Here is a 14,468-nt window from a genome sequence, read left to right as displayed (position 1 = left end):
GTTTATAATCACACTCATTAGCTTCATGTGACATTTTCACAATCGCTTCATGTGACATTTTCACAATCGCTTCATCTTTTGCCTGGATACTTTCCCTCAACATCTCAATTGCTCATTCAGTTCACCAATTTTAAGTTTGAGGGTCTTTACTTCGTGATGGAGACTGTCTTTTTCCAAGCCTTGCTTTTCCAGATGATTGATGAGGCTCAAAATCTGACGATCTTTGTGAAGCAACATCTCTAAGCTCTCAGGAAGATTCTCATCTGTTATAGCACTAAAAACGTGTCTATCATACTGCAACAGATGAACCTAACATAACCTATCATAACACAGATATTTCATGGCCTTGGTAGCAAATGAAATAATGGTGGTCCAAAGGAAAGCATTCCTAGAGAAAGCCATTAGTTCAGTTTCTTAACCTCAAAAAGAGCAAAGGATATGGAGAGATGCAGGAAAGTATAGTAAAAGCCATATTTGAACCAAAAATGTTTTCATGACATGTCTTTACCTGTTTGTAAACCTATGGCAGTCATGTTACAATAAAAAGGCTGCATGATGTTTTTGCTGTCTTTACTGTGTTTACTTTTAATATTACTCAACAAAATTTTGAATAACCAGCTGGGTTTTTGATCTTTGTATGGATAGTACAAATAAGTAATCGCTATGATCAGTCTTCCAGCAACCTTTGCTTCAGGAGTAATGAACTACATATTTAGTTTAAAAAAACTTGTATTTAACTATTTTCTGTTATGGAATAAATAAATAAGTGTGGTCGGCATGTATACTTTTCAACTTGCATCTCTACAGTAATCATCTTAATTGCCTCTGAATGCTGATAATGGAGAACACTGGTCTTTGATAACATCTGACCCAGAATGTGAATGATGTGTTATGCAAGGTGTAACATGTTGTCATTTATATAAGCTTCTGACTGCTTGAGCTTGTGGATACTTTGGAAACACCAATGTGTGTTTTTCTGAAATATGAGTGGCAATTTGGCAGAATAGGTTTTAGGTATCTTGCATTTCCACGGAGCAGCAAAGAATAATGCAAGAAATTACAGAAGGGGGTTTCCTAGCATAATACTGGTATTTCATCGCTGGGATGTAAAACAGTCGTGTCTTAATAAAGACCAAATGGGCAGTGCGTAATGAATGGACATATGGCATGCTTTTTAAACCTTTATCTTCAAAATGTGGAAATTTATCTCAAAGTATAGAACAAATGTCCAAAATCTAGAACATTTACTGCAGAATGGAGTATAATGACATAGTTCTCAATCTTTCAGCTCTAAAATGTGTAAGCATTTCTCTTATAATGTGGAATAAATAGGTAGAAAATGGTCAGTCTTGTGCAGGGTTTGCTAATGTGTATCCCAGACGTTACTCTTTGTAGTCACAGCAAAGGCGCTGACATCATCATTAAATGTGTTCCTTTAAATTTAGGGACTGTTAGTTTGAATAGTTAATGGGATTTTGTGCTATTTATCATTGGTGTTAACACTGTACCTTCTGGCAACAATAGCAACAAATTGTGAGGTCTACAGTTTTCCTTTACTGCCTATGGAACATACCATTTCTTAAAAAAAAAAAAACTCTCTTGTTGGTGTTAATGAAAAATGGTGTGCATGGCAGGTAGAGTAGAATAATACTCCTTCAGCCTTCAAAGTGGTCTTAGTGTTAGAGTTGCAGCTGGCAAAGTATGTTACTGCTGTAACATTGTAATGGTTACACAAAAACACTGCCGCAGTCCAGTATTCTCCATTATCACCATTCACATGCAGAACTGCATGCTGTATACACGTATATGCACACTTAATTTCACTAGATCCAAAGTAAATTACAAATTTATGTTTAAGAATAATACTGCTGATATAGTATCTGTCCATTTGGCAATGAATTATGTGTAGGACTTTAATATTGGGACTCAATGCTTTTGTGACCTTATTGAGCATTGGTACAAATCTTTCAGCTGGCCCACTCTTAACTAGGACAATGTATATAGATGCTTTGAACTATGATATTATCTATGGCCCAATATCACTACCAATTAGCACTCATGGACCTTAACACAGATGCCTTTTTTTGAAATATAGCTGGATACCATGCAAATGATTCAGAGTGATTAGTGGTGATGTACTGAATTAATACATTTACTTATGTGAACAACAACACTCGGTACAGTAATTAGGACTTCAAATTAACGACCACATCTAAATACTTTTCAACTTTTAATCATATATTAGCACTTTCATTCTATGAGCCATAAAACTTCATCAGATATACATGCACTTTCTTTCCTTAACTAGTTAATACAATCATGTGACCACCATTTAGTAACCATATAATATTAAAAATAAAATAAAATATCATAATATGAAAAGACCAGCACCATACAATCAAAGATTATCATATAAAAAAATGGCAAGCAGATAACATATTGAATTACAGTTGGAAAGCTAATATTAAAATGTTTTCAACCCCATCCTAACTGGCTCATATTTCTGTGATGGCACAGATGTCAGCATTTTCCAGGGTTAGAAATGCTTGCAATGAGTGCAGTTTCATGTTTAGAATCCCAGCTTTTAACAGCATGACCTTTAATTTGTGTTTTGTTGAAATTATTATGTTGGCAGATTTGTTGCTCATTTGTGGTTTGTCTATTTGCTTTGTTGACATTTACTAATGTGTTTATTCAAACTTTGATAACAAAGATGGAGGAATGCTTCTAATGAACCATTTTCAGGTTGTCATTGTTAAAAAATTGGGCATATAGCTAATAAAAATAGGCAGATAAAACAGACAATAATGACAGAGTACACTGATGTTGTAGAAGCTTTGCAAATGCCACCATGTCTATTTTACTGATGTGTGCTAACCTTAACCCTGCCTCTCCCCTAACCCCCTATCCCAAACCCTAACACTAGTCCTAACCCTAACACTAGTACTAGTCCTAACCCTAACCCTAACCCTACCTCTCCCCTAGCCCTAACCCTAACCTTAACCCTTCCTTTCCCCTAGCCCTAAGCCTAACCCTTACTTTAATGCTAACCCTAATCCTAATCATAATTACCTCTTCCCTTGCCCTAACCCTAGCTCTAATCCTAACCCTATGCATTAGGTTACTAAAAACCCTTTCCATAACAGCGCCACTACACAAGATAAAAGGACACAGAACATACATAACACCAAACTTCCAAAACACTAAAACCGCCCCTTCCTAACCTTAACTCTGGAACACTTGCACATATACAACTACTTTTTTTTTCCTCACTCCTCATAACAAACACTATACCAATAAGCATTCAGTCAAATGTGCTTTCAACATTTTGTGCTTTTACAGTTTTTCATCCCCCCAAAAATTTTTCGGTCAAATGTGCTTTCAACTTTTTCAGATGTAAAGTGTAGATGTAAAGTGTAGATATATATATATATATATATATATATATATATATATATGTGTATATATATATATATATATATATATATATATATAATTATATATATATATATATATATATATATATATATATATATATACATACATATATACACACAAAGTCAATGACATGATGATATAGTGATGTGACATCATAAAGATGATGGGCTGATTTGATTTCAGTAGGATAAAAGCAACATCTGATCTTAAGAAGGTGACTCAGTGTTTCAAAGACAACTATCCTTTCAGCCTTCACCTGAGAAGAGGTGAGTTACATCTTCTGTGGTCATTTTCTGCCTAAATGTACAATATGTCAGTTCAGTGCTGAAGCAAGTGACATGCAAACACAAAGGGGGAATTCAATAAAGCCTACATGGATTAATTTTCCATGTAAGCATAGTGGCACAGAGCTTACACAAAAGTAAGCAGCCGTGCAATCCAGTAGCATCCAGAGCATATCTAAACAATCCTATATTGGTTTGTGATTTACTGTGGATTTGACTGATAAGAGAAATTTTATTTAAATTTTTATTGTATTTGTTATCACTGTTTTTCACTGTTTGTAGGTAGGAAGGGACTGCTTGTTAACAAGATTTATTTTGATTCATATTTGTTGTTTTACCTTTAATTTCACTGTTGGTTGTTAGAAAGGCATAGGTTTTAGACAGGCAAGCTCTAGACACCACAAGGGGCCTAGACAGCTATAAATTTACACAGACTGAAGCGAGGAAAATCCTCAGCATATCTAAACATTTCTATCTTGGTTTGTGATTTATATAGCTTTACTGTTAAAAAGAAGCATGACTGCGAGCAATAATGAGATGTAAAGAAATCACAACTATTGTCTGGCTTGTAGAACTTGTATGGTCAGAACAATTTTACTATATTTTATTATTTAGTCGTATATTGCTGATATGATTTTTATCACATAAGTTGATTTAAATTTTCTTTGAATTCTGTGGATCATGATTTTGATTATTCTTTTCTTTTGCAATATTTTATTCATTTGAAGTTGAATATGGATTTCTTAAATGAATATGTAATTTAACAATTTGCTAATGCACACATATCTTGTACAGTGTAATAAATGCTATACATCTTTAAAGGTAACAGCTGATAACACTGGTGATCTGGGTTCCTCGTGTCAAAAGCTGGATGATTTGCTTACCATTGTTAGAAGTAAAGCTAGACTTAATGATGATGATTGTACTTGTGCAATTGGCATGGCTTAGAGAACTGTTGTTTCATATATTAATGACTGGATGAACTAAATAATGTTGGGCATAGAATAAATAGAACACATTTAGGAAATGATGCATTTATTTTCTGCAAAGATCATTCAACCCTACAAAATGAGACAATGCCCCTGACAACTTTGGAATCCTGGATGCAAATATTCAGCAGTCTGAGGACCCAGTTTGTTTAGAAGAAAACAAAAAAAGAAAGAAAGGAAGAAGTTCACAACAAATAACAAGGAAGAACAAGACACTGATTAATGACTGTAAAGGAAAGAGAATACACAGTAAAAAGAACACTGCTTTGTTATGTAACACACAGATTACAGAGAATTATGATATTTTTATATCAGAAAACTTTAAGTCTACAGAAAAAAAGCATAATTTTTCCAATGGAGAAGGTAGAAAAAAGAGGCAAGGGGCAGGTAAAAAGGAAGAAATCAAAATTGATTGAGGAAGGATTGAAGAACATTTCTGTAAGAAAAAAGAAGAGAACAACAGATGTTGACAACATAGCTCTAGCCATGGATTTACAATACCAGCTGGATGAGAATTTAATACACAATGAAAACAGTGGGATTAATAAGACTAATGGTGATGAAGATCTATCCTTCATAACAATTGGCAGAGCAGATATTACTGTATTAGAAGCTGAACATTCTTCAGAGATACCCAGCAAAGTTATTCTTGTAATTGGAAATTCAGTTATTAGAGGAACTGATACTTATATTTGCAGAGATGATACTGAACAATGACTAGTGTTATGTTTGCCAGGAGAAAAATTAGAATATGTGAGACAAGCCTTGGAATGCCTTAATGCAAGGGAAGTATGGATCTGTTTTTATTCATGTTGGTACAAATGATGTCATCTGCAAAGATTCTCTGGCTGTTAGTAGGGAACTGACAACCCTCTTAGATAGTACAGCTTGTGCTGGTGTTAGGATGTATTTTTCACAAATCACTTATAGAAAGGATAGTCAGGTCCTTGTGAATGAAAATATTTTTGGGGCAAATACCTACATGGAAAAAAAATTCTGTTTAAAAAATTGAAAATTTGTAGAGCATCCAAGCCTAATTTTGGGCACACATGTTCACTCAAGATGCTGTGCATTTGTCAAGATCAGGGAAGATCATTTTTGCAGTAGATACTTTAAATACTAGGCAGCATTTTTGCCAGGTCAAAAATTTAACAGTTCACAGATAGCAAGATTTGATGCATCTGTAATGGTTTTTAATGCTAGGAGCATTAATAATACAGTTTTTTTATTTATTGGAAAATTTGCTAAGTTCCCACAAGATTGATGTTGTTATTGTTTATGAAAGAACTATGACTGGAAACCAGTTCTTTCAGGGTATAAATGTTTTTACTGTAACAGACATTCTAACAAAAAATCAGGTGGAGGTGTTATGATAGTGATTAAAGATACCTATGAGACCTGTGATTATTGCATGTTCAATGATAACACCAATACTATAGACTGTGTAACTGTGACAATAAAGACAACCCTGGAACATATAACAATCATTGGAGTGTACAGACCACCAAAGTCAACTGCAGATGACCTAGAGGAATTCATACATTTCTTGCATGAAACACAGGAGGGAAGAATAATATTAGCTGTGGACTTAAATTTACCAGAAACAGACTGGAATAATATTGATTCAATAACATTAGTAAGGAAATTATTCACAGCGTATATTCAGGAACAACATTTGTTTCAGATTGTAAAAAAAAAAAACTACGAAGGGATGGAACATACTAGAGATTGTGTTCCCAAAGAAATAACTGTAATTTCAAGTCAATTTTTACCACCATTGATGTGCAGTGATCATGGGGTTATAAAGGTTATTTTCTTGCTAGATAATTCTGTCAAACTGAAATCTAAGCCAATGCACAGAAGGTTTATTACAGATTATATGGAAGCAAATCAGTCACTATGTAAAGCTAACTGGAATGAGGCGTTCAGTGGAAAAACTGAAGACGTAATGTGGAAAGTTTTGAAAGATAAATTGAGTACAAAAAAATCAAAAAAATGTTTAACATCAGGATCTAGGCATACAACGTCAGGGGGATATATGTCCATAAAAACAAGATAACTGATTAAGGTGAGAGACAAACAATATAAGAAATGGAAGACAGGTTGAACTACAATGTTGAAAACTGAAATAAACAAGCTGGACAAACAAATTAAGCATAGTGTGAGACAAGATCAAGAAAAATATGAAGAAAATGTACATAAAGTTATTGAGCATAATAGGAAACCTTTTTATAGATACATAAAATGTGGAAGGAGTAAAGACACAAATTGATAAACTATGTGCAGACTCTAAAATTTATTTTCTCAGACACAACAGATTATAGATAGATTTACAAAGTTTTATGCAAAACAGCTTGGCTCCACAAAAAGTGGTGGTAAGTTATTAGTGTGACATCCAGGTAACTCCAGATACTGGAATCAAAGTAGATTATATTGAAAAAGAACTGTGCAAACTGGATCCAAACAAAGCACAGGGAGGAGATAGAATTAGTAACAATGACTTAAGAACTCTTCAGCAAGAACTTACAGTACCATTATATTTATTATTCACTAGGTCATATAAATATGGGGAGACTCCTCAAGATTGGAGACATGTGCTTATTAAGCCTGTCTTTAAGGGAAAGGGGAGTAGGACAAACCCAGTGTCATATAGACCTACGAGTCTACTTTCATGTTGTGGAAAAATAATGGAGAAGGTAATATTGGATAAACTGTTGTCAGAAATGGATAGGTTGGGACTTGAAACTATATATCAGCATGCATATGTTGAAAACAGATCTATTACTACCTGTAAAATGATGTTCTATAACAGTATAATAACAGATATGAATGAACAACTGGGCTGTGATGTAATTTATATAGATTTAACTTCAGCATTTGACAGGATAATACACATAACACTGATTAATAAATTAGTACAACTAGGTATTGATGTACTCCTGATAAGATGGATAGTTGCATGGTTTACAAACAGGACATGGCAAGTATACATCAACTGGATGGGTGAAATCCTTGGTTGCAGTCAGGGTGTCCCACAGGACTCTGTTCTATGCTTTTACTTGTTTAGATTGTATCTTTCATGACTTAACTTTTTCATCTGAGGTGTTCTATAGTCTATATGCAGATGACCTGAAATTGGGTTAACTGATTATATGTGATACAGATAAGACATGCCTGCAAAATAACTTGACTAAATTGACCATTTGGGCACAAGAGAATAACATGCTGATAAATACATCAAAATCTAAGCATATGAGATTTGGGAGACATAAACTGAAAGGTGAATATTTAATACAACACACAGTGATTGAAACTGTAGACTCATTTAAGGACCTGGGTATTTGGGTAGATTCAGCTATGAGTTTTTCTAATCATGTCAACCAATTGGTTAATGATATTTCTAGAACTATAGGTTGTATAAAAAGATTTATAAAGTCTAGGAAATCAAAAATAATGAAGTCACTATTTGTTAGTTATGTTAGACCCAAACTTGAGTATGGAATAACAATATGGAAACCTTTTAGGAAAAAAAGCATGGGTAAACTGGAAAGAATGCAGCTGAAATATACCAAGGGCATCCTTGGATGTGAAAATTTAATTTATTATGAAATACTAAAATATCTGAACTTGTACAGTGTCTTTTACAGATATCTAAGATGAGATCTTATTCAGTCAGGTATATAAGGCATTTAGAGACAACTACCTCTGGGAATGTTTGGAGTTATCAAGCAGTAGTAGCGAATCATCAGACAACCTATGTAGAAGATTCTATAGGAAGGAGAAGTGTATTAATTGGTTCGCTGACAGAGTATCTGATGCATGGAACAGACTACCAAATTACATTAAAGCAAGTACTAGTTTAGATATTTTTTAAGAACAGCCTAGACACTTTTTATGGGAACAAGTGTTTTGGTACATTGGCAAGCTAGAAGGGCATTAATGCCTGTGCTTGAAATATTTGTATGTATGTATGTATGTAAATGGAGCTTAGGGGCATGCCCAAGTGTGCAAACACGGAAGTGTCTGTGGCATGCAAATCACCTCATAAGCAGGTGAACGTCATGCAAATGAGGGTGTTGGAATGATCCAGCAAGCAGACAGGCAGTTCTGCAGACCCTGTGTTGGTGTCCGAAGTGTACATGGAAAAATGCCATGTACACAAGATAAAAAAGTGAACATAGTCAACAAAAGTCTAGTTAGAAGGACAGAAATTGCATAACTAACACAGACATGTGCAAAACCATGCTCTGTGTGCCCCAAAAGTAATGGAAAATAATTTGAAATAATAATTTGTTGTAATACTCATATTATGTTTGCACAATGTGCAGCAGTATGCAAACATGCCGTTATGCAAAAAGAAAACATTTAAAGGTGTAAAAATGAAAAAAATAAAATATGTGACAATAATACATTATAGGGCCTTGCATGGAGTATGTACAATGGTATTTTTATGTGGTTGCTAAGGAGGCAGGTTCTGGAATAGTGTAGTTTCCTGGTTGTGTGCACGGATCTGTATGCAAATTGGGATTACTGAAAAGCAAAAATGGGTATGTGTGCCCGCAGACCACATCCGTGTAGCCCCAGAACCATGTCGGTATCTACAGAAGAAGTAGCTGACATCAAAAGGGGGTGTGTCTGTATTTCTTTAAGCACTTTGGAGCCCAGCAGCACCTGTTTGCACACTGCTTTACTGAGCTGAGCAGGGGGTGTGTGTCCAGTGCCTACTAAGCTTTGCTTAACTTCAGGGTGCATGTTTTAACTAGTTTGAGCATGTCTGCATGGCATGCTGCTGCGTTGAGCATGCCCATCTATGGAGTGTGTCTAATGAGTACTGATAATTGTTTATATCTGTGGCATGGGTTTGCGAGCCACACCACAGTGCTTAGCAGGGAAGGTTGTTTAAAAAAAATTGCCTGGGAAAGCCAATCATATACAAATTACCGATAACCCCTTAACCAGTTAAACTAGGCCATTAAAACATTGATAATGATATACTTCACAGGTGGAATGCATCATAGGTAGCCAGTCACATAGGCTATACCTACAGCAGAGCACTAGAAAAGTTGCATTCATCCTACAATCTGATTTCACCTCATACTCTGCACCAGTGGAGTACTAACGTGGTAGTTTCAACTTAAGCAATGTTAGGGGCTACTGCAGCACTGTTACAGCTGTATGTGCAAGATGCTGCTGCTGGAAATAGGCCTAAGCTGAGAAGGAAAAGAGTGTTCAGGCCCAGGGTAACCTTCTAGGGGCTACATGAGCTGGAGATTGTAGAGAGCTACAGGGTAGACAGGGACATACTACAAGAGCTCACTGAGCTCTGCCGCCCTCAACTCAGACCCAGAGCCAACAGAGCCGAACCCATCATAGTGGAAACAAAGGTATGTGTAGCCCTTAGTATACTAGCTACAGGTACTTTCCAAAGACTAACTGGGGACATGATGGGGGGGTCTCACAGGCATCAGCATCCAGGGTGCTCCACCACTTTTTGGATGCCATGCTAACACATTCCAGTGAGCACAGTTATTTATCCCACACCCCTGAGGAGAGGGCTAGCAGCATGCAACTCTTCTACCATGTAGCACACTAACCTGGGGTACTGGGTTCCATAAACTACACTCATGTACACATCAAAGCACCACCTGGTGAGGAGGGTAGAGTCTACATCAACCACAAGGGTTATCACTCCATCAACTGCTAGGTCATGTGCAATTCCAATGGGCATTATCATGAATGTGTGTGCTGGCAGCCCTGCCAGTTATCACGACTCCCATATCTGGCATGCATCACCGCTGTACCAGATGTTTGCCAGGGGGGACATCCCATACGGCCATCTATTGGAAGATGCTGGCTACGCACTGGAACCACATATGATGACACCCATCAGAAATGCACACACAACCACCGAAGAACACCATAATGAGGCACATGCACAAACTAGGAACATCAAAGAGCATGTGTTTTGGCTGCTCAAGTCACAGTTCAGGTGCACAGATATATCTTGTGGAGCCCTGCAGTACTGTCCAGGCACATGTGTACAGATGTTCACAGTATGTGCCATGCAACACAATATGATCATGCAGAAATAGCTGTGGCAGGATCATCAGAGGGAAGGGATACACAGCCCCCGACCAGTGCCTAGGTCCTGACAGCCATACCCACATGGGGACTCAGAGGAGGAACCCCCTGAGGTTATACCTGTAGGCAGATGTATGCATGCACAGTTTGCCCTGGCATTGGCCAAGAGACAACACATAGCACATGCACTGACAACCTAGGGTCCTAGGGACTGACACCTCACTCCACCTCACATACATAGTAAAAAGGATGCCAACCAGACCACACAATCTGTACCTAAACAGGTGTTGGCTGTGTACTGCGTGCATCAGAGTCAGCCCTGAAACACAGGTCTCTCAACCGCTGCATTTGCAAGGTAAGTCACTATCCTATACAACAAATGTATGGGGTACTAAACTGTGGTAGCATATATACATGGATCTGCTGCATGTATGTAAGGGAATAGAGTGGGCTACTGGACTACTTGCAGAGAACTAACAGCTACTTGGGACAACAGGTACTCTGTCCACTACTGGGTGCCCCATAATATGCATTTGGCCACATGTCTGGAAACCCCACTGCATTATGCAAGGGAAATGCCAAACAGTGGGGTCGTAGGACAGATGCACGACTGTCAATGCCAGAGTCCCCTACCCCTAACACATCAGTGTTCCCATACAACTGCAGTAACAGTATGTTTGCAAGGATATATCAGCAGACCGCACAATTTAAGGGTTGTCACAAAGAATCTGGCCACATGTTGTATTTTCCACGAAACATAGGGGTCACAGCAGGGATGACAGTGTAAGTCTGCACGCTGTTAATAGTGTGAGGAATTAAACCTTACTTTCTGGAGGCAGCTGTGGCTCATTGTGCTAAGGATATTGCCATGGTTGATGGTGTTTGATGGTTTGAAGCTGGCCACACCTACAACATTTGCATGTGAGTTACTCATATGGTAGGAGTCCCACAGACTGTCATAACACCATAATCTGTTACTGCCAGGACACTGGACAAAGCCAGAGAAAATGGGGGGGGCAGAGGTCCAAACCTACAGACATTATACATGCTCTGAGTAACCAAGAGGGTGGCTAGTATAACAACAGGTTACAACAGATCACATTAGCCGCAGTATGTCAAGGCCATCACTTAAGTGTGTCAGTAGTTACAACAGTTCAGTGGGCTGCATTTTGTAGCACATTACTGGAAAAAGACAACTGTATGAGGAACAGAGCAGACATATGGGATGGAATGCTGGACAGTCTGCAAAATCATGTATATTGAGAGGTATGAAGACTGTCACTTTGTGTGTGGTGTTACATCATGTACCCCAGTCACATCATACGTCTCAACCTTTTAGAGCAGGGAATCTGGACAAAGCCATGAACAATAGTGGGACAAAGTCCCAAATATAAGGAGAAGGATTAACTATTGGCCAGACAAATGTGGAAAGTTGATAGAATAACAGGTCTTGCATTAGCATGAATCTCCTGATGTGTATGGACTCAGTCCCTCAAATGTCTCTTATCATTTTCTAATGTCAGTCTATAATGTTTTGCGGGCCGGCCACGGTGGTGCAGCAAGAGGTTCTCCGGTTTGATCCTCAGCTGGGGTGCCTTCTGTGTGGAGTCTGCAAGTCCTCCCTGTGGTCGCGTGGGTTTCCTCCAGGTGCTCCGGTTTCCTCCCACATCCCAAAGACATGCTGTAGGTGGATTGGACACTCTAAATTGGCCCTAGGCATGAGGGTGTGCATGTGTGTGCCTTCTGTGGAAGGTTGGGCACTGTGCTGGCAACTCGACACCATAAAACTCTACTGCCAATCATGAGTGGACAGGTGATCCGCTGTGGTGACCACTAACCAGGAAAAGCCAAAAGAAGAAGAAGAAGTCTATAATGTTTTGCCCCTAATGTGAAAGAAAATCACAATGCTATGTACAACGTAACAAAAATATGATGCAAAACTCTACACATTCTACTACAATCTGTACAGTTGATAGGTATGGGTCACATATTATGTTCAGCAAACAGCCGGGGAATGCCTTGGACAAAATATCAGGGAGGTACTGGACTGTGGAAACTGGTCCAGCAGCCAACTGGCTGCAGCACACAAATTTCCGGACTGGAATACACATAAGTCTGGCCTGGAGTCACCTTGCAAGTACTGACAGTCACATTGGGCATGCTCCTACACTTAGCTACCTTGAGCCCATGTCTGTTGCCTCATCTGCTCAAAGAACTGCTATGTGGAAATATGTCTGTACATACAGACACCTATGTATAAGCATCTGTCTCTCCCTATCTCCCTCACACATGATTACCCTATCAGTATGTGGCACATATATATATATATATATATATATATATATATATATATATATATATATATATAAATAGCTAAATAAATGTGTGGATTGATATAGACTCTCCACATATATCTACATAGCAAAGTTACATAACGTATACAGAATGCTGGGGTTATCTTCACCTACACATCACAACAGTTGTCTGATGGTAACAAACCAAGGCCACAAAAGGACATAATCCACTCACCCACAGAACCCTGTGCCTGTGGAATGTCACCCTCTAGACAGACAACGGTGAGCAGGTGGTGTAATGTGCAATGGTTGCAATGCAGGACTTGGACAGGACAGGCCATATTGTCACTGGCCAATTTTCCACCTACAAACCTGCAACTGGGCAGACATGTCTATACTGGTAACTGTACACACATAGCAGGGGTATTAACAGGTAGCCCATTCCTGGGACACTAGATACAATAACAGCATCAAGCAGGTGCACTCTGAGACCACACATGCTGTGTAATACAAGGCCACATTGCTTAGTCCACAAGTACTGTGGCTGCATCCACATATTCAGCAGATATAATATGTGGCTCGTGCAATAATTTCTGTGAGCTAGAGTGTGTAATAGGTAGGCATGGGGTTCTAATCTCACTGTGCAATGATTATTAATTTTATGGCCATGTGACTAGCATCTTCCTCAACATTGGTCTCCCTTACAACACCTGCTGATGTTATCCACCTTAAGAGCACTGACTGACAATCTAATATCAGACAAGCTCCATAGTGCATGTGATAACTATGTCATGCTATAGTGTGTACCACTAGACAGGTAGGGGTTCTAATCTCGTGTGTGTCTATATACAAATATATTCCCTTGCAGCAGTACGCACACGGCTATATGGACTATTAATGTGCAAGGGTCATGCATTTTACTGCCGTGTGACTAGCTGCTGGACCTAAATAGCCCTCATCTATATAGGCATAACTGCTGTCTGCCACCACTTAGATTTGTATGGACGAAGCACCCAGGTGACACTTAGCAAGGGTAGCAGACCTTGTCACAGAGTATGCATGCATGATAATGCTGACTCCCCCCATTGTCCCTGACACACTGTTCTACACATATACACCTAGATAACTATGCACATATACTGCCGTACATTACCAGTGTCATATTTCTGCTGTGCTGCCATGCCATCCTCTGCCACTGTATTGCTGCCAAGTCTCCATAGCTTAGCCACAAAGACCCCTGGAGAGAAACATACACAGGTCTGTGAGACACCTGTCATTATGTAACACTACTGCCAGTTTAACATCATGCAACAAAGATACACAAAGTGTGATGTGTAGTCATGATGCATGCCAGCATACAGCACCTGTCATGGCCCACAACA

At 38.4% G+C, this 14,468-nt stretch overlaps 1 protein-coding gene and 1 pseudogene across 1 annotated transcript in view; both read right to left on the bottom strand.

Annotated features, from left to right (window-relative positions):
* Positions 1 to 14,468, bottom strand: part of LOC122815830 (kielin cysteine rich BMP regulator) — a 2,917,372-nt gene that overhangs the window by 1,088,636 nt on the left and 1,814,268 nt on the right. The window lies entirely within an intron of this gene.
* The window catches only part of LOC122815967, a 130,923-nt pseudogene that overhangs the window by 1,482 nt on the left and 114,973 nt on the right, over positions 1 to 14,468 (bottom strand).

Source organism: Protopterus annectens, chromosome 11.part0 (genome assembly GCF_019279795.1).
Source record: "Protopterus annectens isolate FY-2018-M chromosome 11.part0, PAN1.0, whole genome shotgun sequence".
Lineage (NCBI taxonomy): Eukaryota > Metazoa > Chordata > Ceratodontiformes > Protopteridae > Protopterus > Protopterus annectens.
The sequence above is the reverse complement of the archived record's forward strand: the minus strand, read 5'-3'. Positions and strand labels throughout refer to the sequence as shown.